This window comes from Alexandromys fortis, unplaced genomic scaffold, assembly GCF_014885135.2.
Source record: "Alexandromys fortis isolate MF-2015 unplaced genomic scaffold, M_Fortis_MF-2015_v1.1 scaffold_289, whole genome shotgun sequence".
Lineage (NCBI taxonomy): Eukaryota > Metazoa > Chordata > Mammalia > Rodentia > Cricetidae > Alexandromys > Alexandromys fortis.
The window spans coordinates 116,227-129,755 of NW_026068168.1; the positions used below are offsets into that span (position 1 = coordinate 116,227).

General features: G+C 42.3%; 1 pseudogene; it reads right to left on the reverse strand.

The window, feature by feature from the left end:
• Positions 1–12,334: 12,334 nt before the first annotated feature.
• LOC126492146 (ubiquitin-conjugating enzyme E2 L3-like) lies at positions 12,335–13,020 on the reverse strand (annotated as a pseudogene).
• Positions 13,021–13,529: the final 509 nt, after the last annotated feature.

Here is a 13,529-nt window from a genome sequence, read left to right on the forward strand (position 1 = left end):
TCTGCCTTGCAAACCTCACAGCCTTGCATCCAACTGCACACTGTCATTTCCATGGGGGTGTGGGTGCTCTAGCTGGCTATGTAACAGATATCCTTACTTGTGTAACTTAGGGAAAGTTAGCGGGAGCAGGAGCCTTCCCGGCCCTCCTGGTCCTCACAGGTCAGACTCAAACCCCCTTGGCAACCTCAGTTCTTCTCCCAGTGTGGGGATTCACCACTCGACCTCCTGATGGAACAGGTGTCGCGTACACTGTGCAGGTGTGTCCCACTGCTGAGCACTTGCTGGCTCATCTGAAATTATCACCTGGAATGAAAAAGCCTGGTCTTTCATCTTACTTTCTAATCCTGCTGCACAATTTAAAAATCACTGTGATTTGTGTATATATCTATCTATATCTTTCTATATATATTTGCCCCCAGGAAGATTTTTCTGCTGTCTAATTTATAAAATAATACTATTGAGTCCAGGTTTGTTTAATAAAAGTTTGTATGTTAAGAAATCTGTCTCAGGTCCTTCCTTGGCTTTTCCTGTAATCCGGGTTAACACTATAGAACAAAAGTGGTTAATGACCAAAGTGGTCTAGTCACCAGTTGGTGACCATTCTCAGAAGCAGAACTGAAGATGCTCAAATAGTCAGGTTTATCAAGGAAGTGGGTATGTACCCCTGTAGCAGGGGCTGATGATTGTTTCCATGAAAATTAGCACACACACACACACACCCCAGGGTTTTTCTAGTGTTAAAAACTGCAAACAGCATAAAGGGGAGGAGGGGCCTAACCTAGTCAGGGGGAAGAGTGAGCAGGGAGTGGTGGGGCTGCATGAACCTAAAACACCTGCTGGTACAGGAAGATTTTTTTTTCCCAAGGGAGAGTAGAAGCCACCTGGAGTTAACTAAGTGCACATGCTACCAGAGGCCAGGATTCAGCCTCTCAGAGGCGTGAATGCTTCCTTCTTCAGCAGCTAAAAAACAACTTTTCCTATTGGCACACGGAAAGCACCCTTCCTAGCCAGCCTCAACTTGGCTTGATGGTCACGTTCAGTAATCGGCACCCAGAACACTGAGATAGGACAATGTTGGCAGCCAGTCAAAGCTAAACAGCAAGACAGTTTCAAAGAACAACAAACAAGCCAGACCTCAGTTGGAGGCCTCAGAAACTTCACACCCAGAGTGGCTCTAAATTAACAACACTATTTAAAAAATAATAGTGATTGCACTACTAGGTCAAGCCGAATTAGCAACTTTCATTTTTTGTAAAAATATCTGTTAAAAGTTTCAATCTGTATACAAATATATAATACAACCTAATTAGCTACGTTAAATACTACAAACTAATGTGAGTCAGATGGGACAGGAAAACCACATTTAAGCTTGAAGAATCATTTTTCTCGCCATATTAGCATTTTCTCAAATACATGGGGAATATGAGGTGATGATAAGGTGCATGGAACAGGGCCCCCAAATCACATGTTTGTGTGTGTGTGTACATAAAACTTCTAACACAGGTACTGGGCCTAGCACTACTGAGAGAAGGTCCCCACTGTCGTGCCTTGGTCAGAAGTTGGTAAACAGTAAACAATGCCAAGCCCAAACCACAGAAAATCATTGGTAACATGACATCTGCAGCAAGGTTGCCAAATCACAAACATCCTAAGTAATTGTCTCATAAATTTCTTTTAAACGATTTTTTTTTTTAGAGTCTATTCTCCCCAGTAGCTGCTCGTTGAAATCGGCACTGCAGCCGGCACAATCCATGAGCCAATTCCACTGCCCCAGGAACTACAAGGGTTTGAAAACCTTTTGGTGGGGTGAGGAAGGGTTGGGCGCTGGAGAAGGTGGTTCTCTGTGTAAAGCATGTAGACTTTCGACACTCCTATAAATATAGAAACATCACCTGGAGTTCTACCACATCAATGGGCCCCCTGGCAGGCCCAGTTGGGAGGCATGGAAACGGGTGGTTGGAGCATTCCTGAGGCAGCAGGCGCCAAAGGCTGTGGGCTAGGATGTGACCTGCCTACAAGTGGATGGATCACTCAGAGCAGCAACCCCAGATGGGGATAGGAAGGGAAAGGAAAAGAGTGCGGCATCAAGGGAAGGCTGGGAACTCAGGCTCCTCCTGACTGTGGAGGGCGGGGATCAGGCCAGGAGGAGGTGGAGCTTCACACCCTCCCTGTTCCCTGTTCTCAAGAGATTCCTAGGAGGAGACTGGCCCACGCCCACGGAGGGGAGAGACAGGCCCTGACTGGAGAGGAAATGCCCTGAAAAGCAAACAGTCCTAGTAGGCTCATGTGTCTTATAAAAGCTTATATTGAAATAGGTCCTTGTTTTGTTTCAGCTCAGCTGTTTTTTGGGTTTTTTTTTTTTTTTAAATATTGTCTCATTACAAAGCCCAGAGCAGCTTAAAGCTCAGGTTGGCATCAGGCACAAATACTGTGATTACTTTTTTTTTTTTACTTTTTGGTTAGGTTTATTCATTTTATGTCTGAGTGTTTTCTCTGCATGTATAACTGTGCACTGTGTGCATGTTTGGTGTCCACCAACGTCAGAAGATGCATCAGAGCCCCCCGGAACTGGAGTCAGGGATGATGAGACGGATGGTTGTGAACTACTACATGCATGGGTGCTGGAAATCAAGCCTGGGGCCTCTACTAGAGCACCCAGTGATCTGAACCTCTGAGCCATCTCTCCAGCCCCTAAATGCTGGGATTCTAATTTGGAACTTCCCAGCAAAACAGTGGAAACGAATGTTAAGGTGTGCCCTGCATGAATATGACTCAGAATGAGGTAGTTGATTCTGTCTTGTAAGCCCAAGGTCCTACCGTTGATCTTCAACGCCGCAAGGAAACAAAACCCAAACATTAAAGAGTCCTCAGATTTTGGGCACACACCCCCTACCCATCTGACTCTAGATGCGCAGCTAAGGTTGAATCAGATGAATAAATAGGCAGCTGGAGAGCCTGTGAGGGATGAGATGAACAAAATGATTATAGACATGGTAGAGGAGGGACACTGGTACCCTGGGGCTGGCTGCTCTTTGGGGGTGAAATAACTTGTTATACCACAGAAAGATGGCGAGGCAAGAACTCTGAGGGAGCTCAGGGCCATGCAGGGAAATAGGGGCCCCTTCTTGAGGGCTAAGGAGGAGGATTAAGAATGCACACTACATACACAAAAGACGTTACCCTTCTAACTGACATTATTGTGGTTGTTCCCACAGACCCCCTCGCTGCAGGACACAGGTTCTCAGCATAGCTTGTGGTCTGCAAGAAAGGACCCTTGGCAATGTCAAATGACAGTTTTTGCTTTCACTTTGGAGAAGGCGTTGCTCCTGACCTGTGGAGAGCTACCCATTGCTGCTCAGAATTCTAGAGTGCTTAGAATGGTCTTGCTACTAGCAAGATCCTTAAGTGTCCTTAAGGCTAGCTCCAGAAACTCTCAATATTAAAGACATTATTATTATTATTATTATTATTATTATTATGTTATTATTTAGTTGTTCAAATTGTTTTGCTGAATCTCTGTATGCTCTATCATCTATTCCTCTCTGTTTATATATCACATTTTTTGTCTTAAAAATATTCTGTGTATCAGTGTTTTCCTTGCATGTATGTATACTTAGTGCCCACACAGTGCATAAGTATCCTGTGGAACTGAAGTTGCAGATGGCTGGAAGATGCCATGTGGAGGTTGAGAATCAAGCCTTGGGCTTACAGAAAAGCAGCAAATGCACCTTTATAAATGATTCATCAGTGCAGGACTCGCTCTCCTCTTTTCTATCAGAGGCAGCATCTGTAAGCCTAAACTGGTCTTAAAGTCATAATCCTCCTGTCTCAGCTTCCAGTGAGCTGGGAGTATAGTTGAGTCCTTTTCTAACTGAATTTAATGGGCTTCTATGGTGCTTAGGGCAAATTAAAAATAAACAAAACCAATAAATAAAATGGTGGAGATGAGAAAACTTGTAGAGCCCTCAGCAGAAGATGTGGACCCAGGGCAGGATCTGGGTATGGATTAGGCTCGCAAAACCAGAATAAATTTATTGTGCCAGAGTCTTCACCAGTAGCTGTGGACACAGGTAGTGTACTGGGTCTGAGCCTGGATTAGATAGATCCACAAGTGTATGGAAGTTTCCTATCTCCCAGTGGATTTAGCAGAATCTATAAACCTGGGCTGGGGACTGCATCCAACATTGGGTTAGGCCAGCCTGATCTACAGAATGAGATCTAGGGCAGTCAGCGATTTATAGTGAGGCCATGTCTCGTCTCAAAATACAAACCTAAACCAGATGATAGTGGTGCATGCCGTTAATCGCAGCATTCAGAGGCAGGTGGATCTCTGTGAGTTTGAGGTCAATCTGGTCTACAGGGTGAGTTTCAGGATGGCCAGGGCTGTTACACAGAGAAATTCTGTCTCAGAAAACCAAAACAAATAAGCTAAATTAGTTAGGGGACTAGCTCTCTAATGCTAACACTAACATTAGGCCTAAAACGCTGAGCACAATCCCCTAACCCTAACCTTAACCAAACATAGCTGATAATAAAGCAGGCATACACCTAGACCCAACCCTATCTTGCATCATAGAGCTAATTTATATTAAGGGATATGGTAATTGGATTCTTCAGAAAAAAATATTTATGAAATTTGAAACCTATCAGATTTTGGTCCAAACCCCAGGCAGGTGGTGACTGAGGAACTTACAGCCATAGAGGTCTCTGCTCCAGAGGGGAAGGCTAAGGAGCAACACTTAGACCCCCTAAGTATGATACTTTGTTCCTACAAAATACCCCTGCCTCGGTGACAATGTGTTTGCCTGGAAGTCAGCCGCTTTCAGACCCTCCAGTGATAAAACCATCATAGAGGATGGAACCTCCAGGTATGTACAGCATGCAGAATCCACGGAGGAAGGTTGGCTAGCCAACAGTCCCTAAAGGAAGGCCAGCAGGTTATATGCATATTTGCTCACACTTGGGCCTTAGCAAAAGGTATTGCAATCTGATCTAACAAAAATGGAAAAAGACAAATTTTACAACAGTAGAAAAGATCTTTGCTCTAAAGAGGCCTAGATTTTTTTTCTGTTTTTTTGATTGTTTTTGTTTTGTTTTTTTCAAGACAGGGTTTCTCTGTACACACCTGGCTGTCCTGGAACTTGTTCTGTAGACCAGGCTGGCCTCGAGCTCAGAGGAAGTCAGACATAACAATACCATTATCATCAACCATCTAAGATCTACGCAACCAAATATGAGTTTAACTAGGAGCAAAACATAGAACTACAATCAAATGGGAAAATGACACATAGGAACAAATACTATCTATCATTAATCTAGTAAAGGTCACTTACGAGTGGCTATTGCCACTACATCAGAAACTAAGACATCTAGGAACACAAGAGCTAAAACATTGGTTAGATTAATGTACTAATAAGACACTCTGGCATGTTATTAAGAATACTATTAAGGGTTGTGAAGTGTTCACAGAAGCCAACTAGATTACAACTCCATTGGCAAGGCTACATGTTGTAAGATAGATTTAACAATACAAATACACTTCATAGGACCATTGACGAAATATAAGAACAAATACGCACGCTTAGTGGCAGATACCTTTATAGGGTTAGGCACAGCAGATGTATGTATCCTACATGACAAGCCTCCATAAACAATCTTTGGTTCTGGGGCAGGGCCTTTGGCTGTCTTAAATCTGTGAAAATAGCCTGGCTAAAGAAGTAGATATCTAATGGAATTTTTATGCATCATATAACCCTAGAGCAGTGGTTCTCGACCTTCGTAATGCTGTGACCCTTTAATATGTTCTCATGTTGTGGTGACCCCCAACCATAAAATTATTTTCATTGCTACTTCATAACTGTAGTTTTGCTACTGCTATGAGTCATAATGTAAATATATGTGTTTTTCAGTGGTCTTAGACAACTCCTGTGAAAGGCTTGTTCAACCCTCAAAGGGGTTGTGACTGACAGACAGGTTGAGAACCACTGCCCTAGAGCATCAGGAAACATTGAGAGTGGTAATGCCATAATCAAAGAACAACTAACATCAGATTCACTCAACCTAAAATTGGCTTTTATTAGCAAAGCAGCTTACACCCTGAAGTCAAGACCCAGACAGTATTGGGACTCAGCCTATCTATGATAATTTATTCCTTTCCAACATCTGAATGTCAACAATACCTTCAATCTTACCTGGAGACACTAGGTATTGACTAACTCCACTATCTGCCTCAATGGGAATGCTTGCATTCCCGCCTCACAACTCTTATCAGAACAAAGTATTAGGCCAGTTGTGCAGACTCTAAATAGTCTATAGCAGCTCGTCACTATCTGCTACTTTACTACGTTCATTTTTACTAGTTCCACTCATTTTATATGAAAAGTGGTTTTCATTTGAGATTTGGCCTCCCAGATACAACTTACCTCGTTCCAGACTTTTTTCAATTAGGAGAAGAACTTACCAGATATACCATCATTGGGAGACATAATAACCTTTTTAAAACTTACAGATTTGTAGCACACAAGCTCATATTGACAGTAGATTTAGCTTTGGTCCTGGAAGCCAAAACTGAAGCTATACCCTAAGATCTAATGGCAGATACACAGCCCAGCACTCTCCTCACACTTTATATCACCTCAATTATAGTCCTACTGGCCTCAGTTTTGAATTGGCTCTATTTTAAATATATATCCTCTATCCGAGCACCATGCATCTACTGAGATATCACACCTGGATCACTAATACTGAGAATGAAGTGGATCAACAGTCTCTCTCTCTCTCTCTTTTTTTTTTTATTGAGCTCTACATTTTTCTCTGCCTCCTCCCTGCCTCTCTCCTCCCCTTCAATCCTCTCCCAAGGTCCCCATGCTCCCAATTTACTCAGGAGATCTTGTCTTTTTCTACTTCCCATGTAGATTAGATCTATGTAAGTCTCTCTTAGTGTCCTCATTGTTGTCTAAGTTCTCTGGGATTGTGATTTGTGGACTGGTTTTCTTTGCTTTATGTTTAAAAACCACTTATGAGTGAGTACATGTGATACTTGTCTTTCTGTGTCTGGGTTACCACACCCAAAATGATGTTTTCTAGCTCCATCCATTTTCCTGCAAAATTCAAGTTGTCGTATTTTTTTCTGCTGTATAGTACTCCATTGTGTAAATGTACCGCATTTTCCCTATTCATTCTTTAGTCGAGGGGCATTTAGGTTGTTTCCAGGTTCTGGCTATGACAAACAAAGCTGCTATGAACATAGTTGAGCACACGTCCTTGTGCACGATTGAGCATCGTTTGGATATCTACCCAAGAGTGGTATTACTAGGTCTTGAGGAAGGTTGTTTCCTAATTTTCTGAGAAATCGCCACACTGACATCCAAAAGAGCTGTAGTAGCTTGCACAATGCAGAAGTTTTACCTTTACCCCACAACCTGTCCAGCATAAGTTGTTATTAGTTTTTTTTTTTATCTTGGCCATTCTTACAGGTGTAAGATGGAATCTCAGAGTTGTTTTGATTTGCATTTCTCTGATGACTAAGAATGTTGAACATTTCTTTAAGTGTCTTTCAGCCATTTTAGATTCCTCTGTTCAGAGTTCTCTGTTTAGGTCTGTACTCCATTTTTTTTTATTGGATTATGTGTTCTTTTGACGACCAATCAGACAGTTTCTTTATGCTGATAACAGGTGCAGGGCTATCTCTGAAGCTTTTCCCACTGCTCTCACTGCAGTCACCTGGATCTAGCCCACTATATCCTTTTCCACAGAAATCCCCAATATTGCAGAAGGATGGAATGGACTTAGTGCAATTATGTACGATGGTACATAATAATACAAGTGCCATAACCATCTACTGGAATGATACAGAATGGGCGCATAAACTTGTTGACCCACACATGCTTATAATCCCAAGAACATACCAATCAGAATGGGTTACATACACCATATATATTTAACAACACCAAAGGACCTCCTTGTAAGACTCCATATGAAATAGGCTTGTGATGTCTCTCTCATCATGGAAAATAAAGATTATATACCTACTGATAGGGGTAATGAGCCTTGACCAATGGTTAACATACCAGGCATGTAGCTCTGTGGAGGTCACAATACAAACCTGGAATTCTCAGATTTTGTACATTTAAGAGTCAAAGACATGGTGAAACCGAAAAAGCTAACATCAAACATCTATACTACCTGGCCCATTAATTTCAGCCTCTTATTGGCTAACTCTCACATCTTGATTAACTCATTTCTAATAATCTGTGTAGCACCACGAGATGGTGGCTTATCGGGAAAGATTCAGCATGTCTGACCTGACTGCTGGTTCCATGGCAACTCCCTGACTCAGCTTTTTTCTCCCAGCATTCTGTTCTGTCTACTCCACCCACCTAAGGGCTGGCCTATCAAAAGGCCAAGGTAGTTTCTTTATTAACCAATGAAAGTAACATAGACAGATGACCCTCCTACATCATTCGTGGATTGTCATATCTGGGGAAGCTCCCTGGACCCTATTGGATGATATGTGGAGGAAATAATCAGAAACATAAATTATACACTAAACACCAGAGACCAGGATATGCCCAAAGAAAACATACCTCTGAAATATTAGAACACAGAAACTCTATAATATTGTCCTTAAAACATAGACATATTGGTGTACTCCAAAGACCCAATGTGTATAAATATAACTTCCAGTTCTCTGAAACAGATTTTTATGTACAGTATATTTTTCCTAAATGTGCTAAATTTTCTCAGTCTTACCAAATTCCTAATTTCCCTATTCAACAAAAATGGAAATGAAGGTTCCTTCAGTTTGATATTGTTGCTCCCCTGGCAATTACAGCTTTAACTATCCCCCAAGCACAACAAGCAGACACATTAGCAGAGCATGAAAGACATCTTATTAAGGTACATCAGTTTCAGCGCAACTAACTGCTCAGTTTTTACTTTCTAAGAATGTTTAATCCACTTTAACTGTATACTTGGATGCTATGCAAAATGGGCAATTAGACTGACTTCTTTCAGAGAATAGACAAATCAGACAGAGTACTGTGTGGCTTGAATAACACTTTGATCACTTGTTAATGGCAACCACAGAGGATATCATTAACTTCCTGTGAACTGGTGGTACTGGACCTATAACCAATAAATCCATTACCATTGTTAACCTATCTAAAACTCAGTGTTGTGATACACAAGGTATATGCCACATTCAAATCTTTTACACTACTGATGCTTTGTTAGCCTTTGATTGCCTGTACCACATAAGCTAGGAAACTCTTATGTACAGATTTTGGGTAATCATTTACAGTCTGCATCCTACTGCTTTGGTCTCTTACTGGCCTGGAACTTAACAAGCAGATGAGGTTAGCTTGCTGGCTAGTGAATCCCAGGGAACCATTTATTTCTCCTATCAAGAGCTGAGCTTACAAGAATGTACTCTAAGCCTAGATTTTTCTTTTTTGGTGTGTGTGTGAGAGAGCGCACACACATTTTGAAACAGGGTCTTACTATGTAGCTTCATATGGCCGGGAACTCACACTGTAAAGCAGGTTGGCCTTGAAGGTACAAAGAGCCACCTGTCTCTGCTCAGAGTGCTGAGGTTAAAGGTGTGCACCACTACGCCTGACTTTGTCTGGAGGGGTTTTTTTTTTTTTGTTTTGTTTTGTTTTAAAGGGTGGTTCTGGAAGCTGGGTGGTGGTGGCACAAGTCTTTAATCCCAGTACGCAGGACTCAGTGGCAGGTGAATCTTTGAGTTTGAGGCCAACCTGGTTTAGGAGCACATTCCAAGGCAGTCAGAGCTACACAAAGAAACCCTGTCCCAGAAAAACAAAATTAAAAAAAAGGGGGGAGGGGTGTCTTGGAATCAAACTGAGGTTGCAAGTACTTTACCAAGTGAGCTCTTCTAAAGGTTTTTATTGCTTAAAATGTTTCTTTTATTAAAATTAAGACATTTTATAGAATACCATCATAATATATTTAGAACTGTGTTTATTGTTTGCTTGTGTATTTTTTTATTTATATTTTTATATATATTTTTATATATTTTATATATATATTATATATAAATATATTTATATATTTAGAACTGTGTTTATTGTTTATTGTTTATTGTTTGCTACAGTAGGTATCGAATGGGGAAATGGAAATTATTTGTAAAATATATATATATATATGATTAAAACTTTGTGTGTGTGTGTGAACATTTTTATTAAAGACAGAATGGGGTCACAGCTTCTTAGAAAGTCTAGTCTCTGCCATCATGGAAAGAGCAGGACAAGACCCGGGGCACTTCAAGGAACCAGGGGGATGTGAATTCCTGAGCCAACTTGTGTCAGGGATGGGTGGGTAGATGGCTGCTCCACAGATCTCCTCTTCTCTAGAGGATCCAGCTCTTGCGTTTTGAGCAGCCAGAGCTGCCTGCCAGCTTGCTCAAAGCCTGCTCCAGAGCAGGGCTGGAAAGAGCAAGGCATGCAAACCCAGAGGGACACCACTGACTCCAAGCCAGGCAGGCCTCTGCTTCCAGGGTAGGCCATGGTTGGCAGTCCTGGGGCTGAGAGTCCCTGAGAGAGGCTTCTGGCATAAGAGACCCCTCTCATAGTGAGCAGAGAGCAGTAAGGGGCAACAGGCAGGTAGAGCAAAGCAATGAGACAATTGGACTATCTCTAGATTCAGAAAAGCAGTAAGAACAAATGGTGGCTTGTTTGGACAACTTCTGACAGAATTTGGCATTTTATTACAAATTTGAATATGAATGAAATAAGATCCATTGTCACTTTTCTGCCAGTGAAGAGACAGAAGTAGAAATTCAGGCCCAATGCTCTGACCATCCTGGGCACATGGACGTCTCCAGAAACCTGCCCCATGCACACCTAGAAATAAAAGCATAGTTCATTTATGCATCACAGGAACCAAACACTTGGAAAACTTAATAGTGTTACACTGCCTGAGAGGATCTGTTTCACTTGTTTATAGGCAAAACCCAGAACTGTCTTCCAAGCCTATGAGCCCTAGGTAGCCCTGAAGTTAAAGAACTAAGGTTAAAGCAGAAAGCAAGACTTCTTGAGGCAATCTTCTCCACAGGCTCTAGACCCCCTAGTAGGAAGAGTTGGTGAACATAGGCAGTCAGGCCAACAGCTTCCTCAGGGCGTCACTACTGCTTCAAGGACAGTCCCACTTGCCTTGAAAAGACATTAACATTCAAATCTTGACAAAGTTAATTTGATAAGTTCTAAGGTCAAATTTTATTTCCACAAAAAAAAAAGGCAGTGGGAACAATCTAAAACACATTAAAAGGATATTACTGAGTGAACTTCAAGTGGACCTTGACCTTGGTCAGGTCCTTCCAGAGGGAGGGAAAGGCCGTCCTGTTCCTGGGCTGCACCTGCAGCTGCTCTGAGGAAGGGGCAGCTGGTTACACAGCAGATGCCACCAATGCTGATCCCACAAGATGCAAACCATGTGGAGAACGACAGTGGTGGCCTACTGTACTGAGGAGTGGGGGCTCCTTGGCACATCTCAGCAGAGCTTGGTGGTGGAGAAGCTTGAGATTTCAAAAGAATATTCTGGCTTTTGCCTTGACCTGGGATAACCATCAGGTCGTCTACCACAGCTGCAAGGAGGGCTGCTGACTGGAGAGAAATTTATCACACAAGTTCAAGGCATTCTCTGCTGGCAGACCCTCGGTCCAACGTCACCACAAACCTGGTATTGCAGGGTTCTCTACAAAGACAGCCTGACCACGGGTTCAGAGCATGGGGTCTGCCCATTGAGTCTATCACTTGTGGAAACACTTTGCTAAGATTTTATGTAAAAGCAGCTTCCCTCTGCACATTCTTTGGGGGGGGGGTTGATATTGTTTTATAATCTTTTGTAAGTACATTACTAAGATGGCATTAGGGGACTTGAGCTATCTCCCACAGGCAGTGTGGCACAGAAGGGCCGCTGCTTCTATGGGGAGCTGGGGCCTTAGTCTGTGGAAGTGGAATTGAAATAGAAGAAGGCAATGGGGAGAGGGAATCACAGCTTTTTTTTTTTTTTTTTTTTTTTAAACCTTCTGGGCTAACTGTACCTTTGAGTCTGGGCAGGAAAAGAAATGGCATTCTTTCGAAGTCGACTAAAGCAGTGGTTTTTAAAACAAAGCAAACAGAACTAGAGCATCTGAATGTTTTAATCCTTCTTTTCAGGTCACCTAGACCACTTTTGATTAAGAAAACTGTAGAAAGTTAGTAACTGCCACAAACAGACACCAGGTGGTGGCATGCGTCAATTTTCCACAGAGTCCTGCTTTGCAGGGCATCTGAATGCATTGCTCAGGGGCTCTGCTGAAACTTGCTGGAATCAATCACTGATGGCAGATTTTAGTCCGCAGGTCGTTTTCCCCCTATTTCTTTGTAAACTTTTCAGCATTCTTGCAGAATTTTTTTTACGGTCCTTAGAGTATTCAGGGTCAAAAGAATATTCTGGCTTTTGCCTTGACCTGGGATAACTAGCAGGTCATCTGCCACAGCTGCACGGAGGCCTGCTGACTGGAGAGAAATTTATCACACAAGTTCAAGGCATTCCCTGCTGGCAGACCCTCCGTCCAACGTCACCACACACCTGGTATTGCAAGGTTCTCTACAACGAAAGCCTGACCACGGGTTCAGAGCATGGGGTCTGCCCGTTGAGTGAGTGCTCAGGCTGGGGGTCGTTCACCAGTGCTATGAGGGACTGGATTACTTGGTCGGTTTTGGTGGCTGGCTTCCAGTTTTAAGCGCTAATTACCAGCAGACAGGCCTGTCCCTTCTCATCAATGTTAGGGTGGTAGATCTTGGTTTTAAATGTGATCTTGGGTGGTTTGAATGGATACTCTGCTGAAAAGCCGATTTCAATTCTAAAGACCCCATTATCATATGGAGGATTGTCAGAAAAACTAAGCCCTTGCCAAGTCAATAAATTAGCTTTATCAAGCTGGATGTTATGGAACTTTTTCATTCCACATTTGCTGATCTCTTCAAGCTTCTTCATCAGCCTCCTGCTGGCCGCCATCTTGGATCTGATCTAAAACTTCTTACATGGAGGAAAATTACTGGATATTAAACCAGGGTCTTGTCCAGACTCTGCCCTCAGCCTATGAAAAAAACTTTGAAACATTTTTCATCCCTTGTAAAACTCCTAAATTTTAGATATGTCATACATATTACCTGGACATTAATTTTTGTCTGATCTTGAATTCAGCTATGAGCAAAATGATGCTTAATTCAAGTCTAAAATCAAACAGAATAAGAAATGGCCATGAGGCTAGTTGGAGAGCTCTTGCCCAGAATGTAAAGCCTGGAGTATCATCTCAAGCCCCACAGCTAAAGAGAAAGTTGCTGCAAGCCTAATTGCTCAGCCATCCCTTCACAAATGACTTATCAGAACCAAGGGATCTGATAAAGGCTAAACCAAAAGGCAAGGCTTTTTAGCATGATTGCTTTGTAAATAAAGTGGCTGTCCTTTGCTGTAGATTTTTTGCTATAGCTAACTTTCCTTCTGTTACATACTTGGGAATTAAT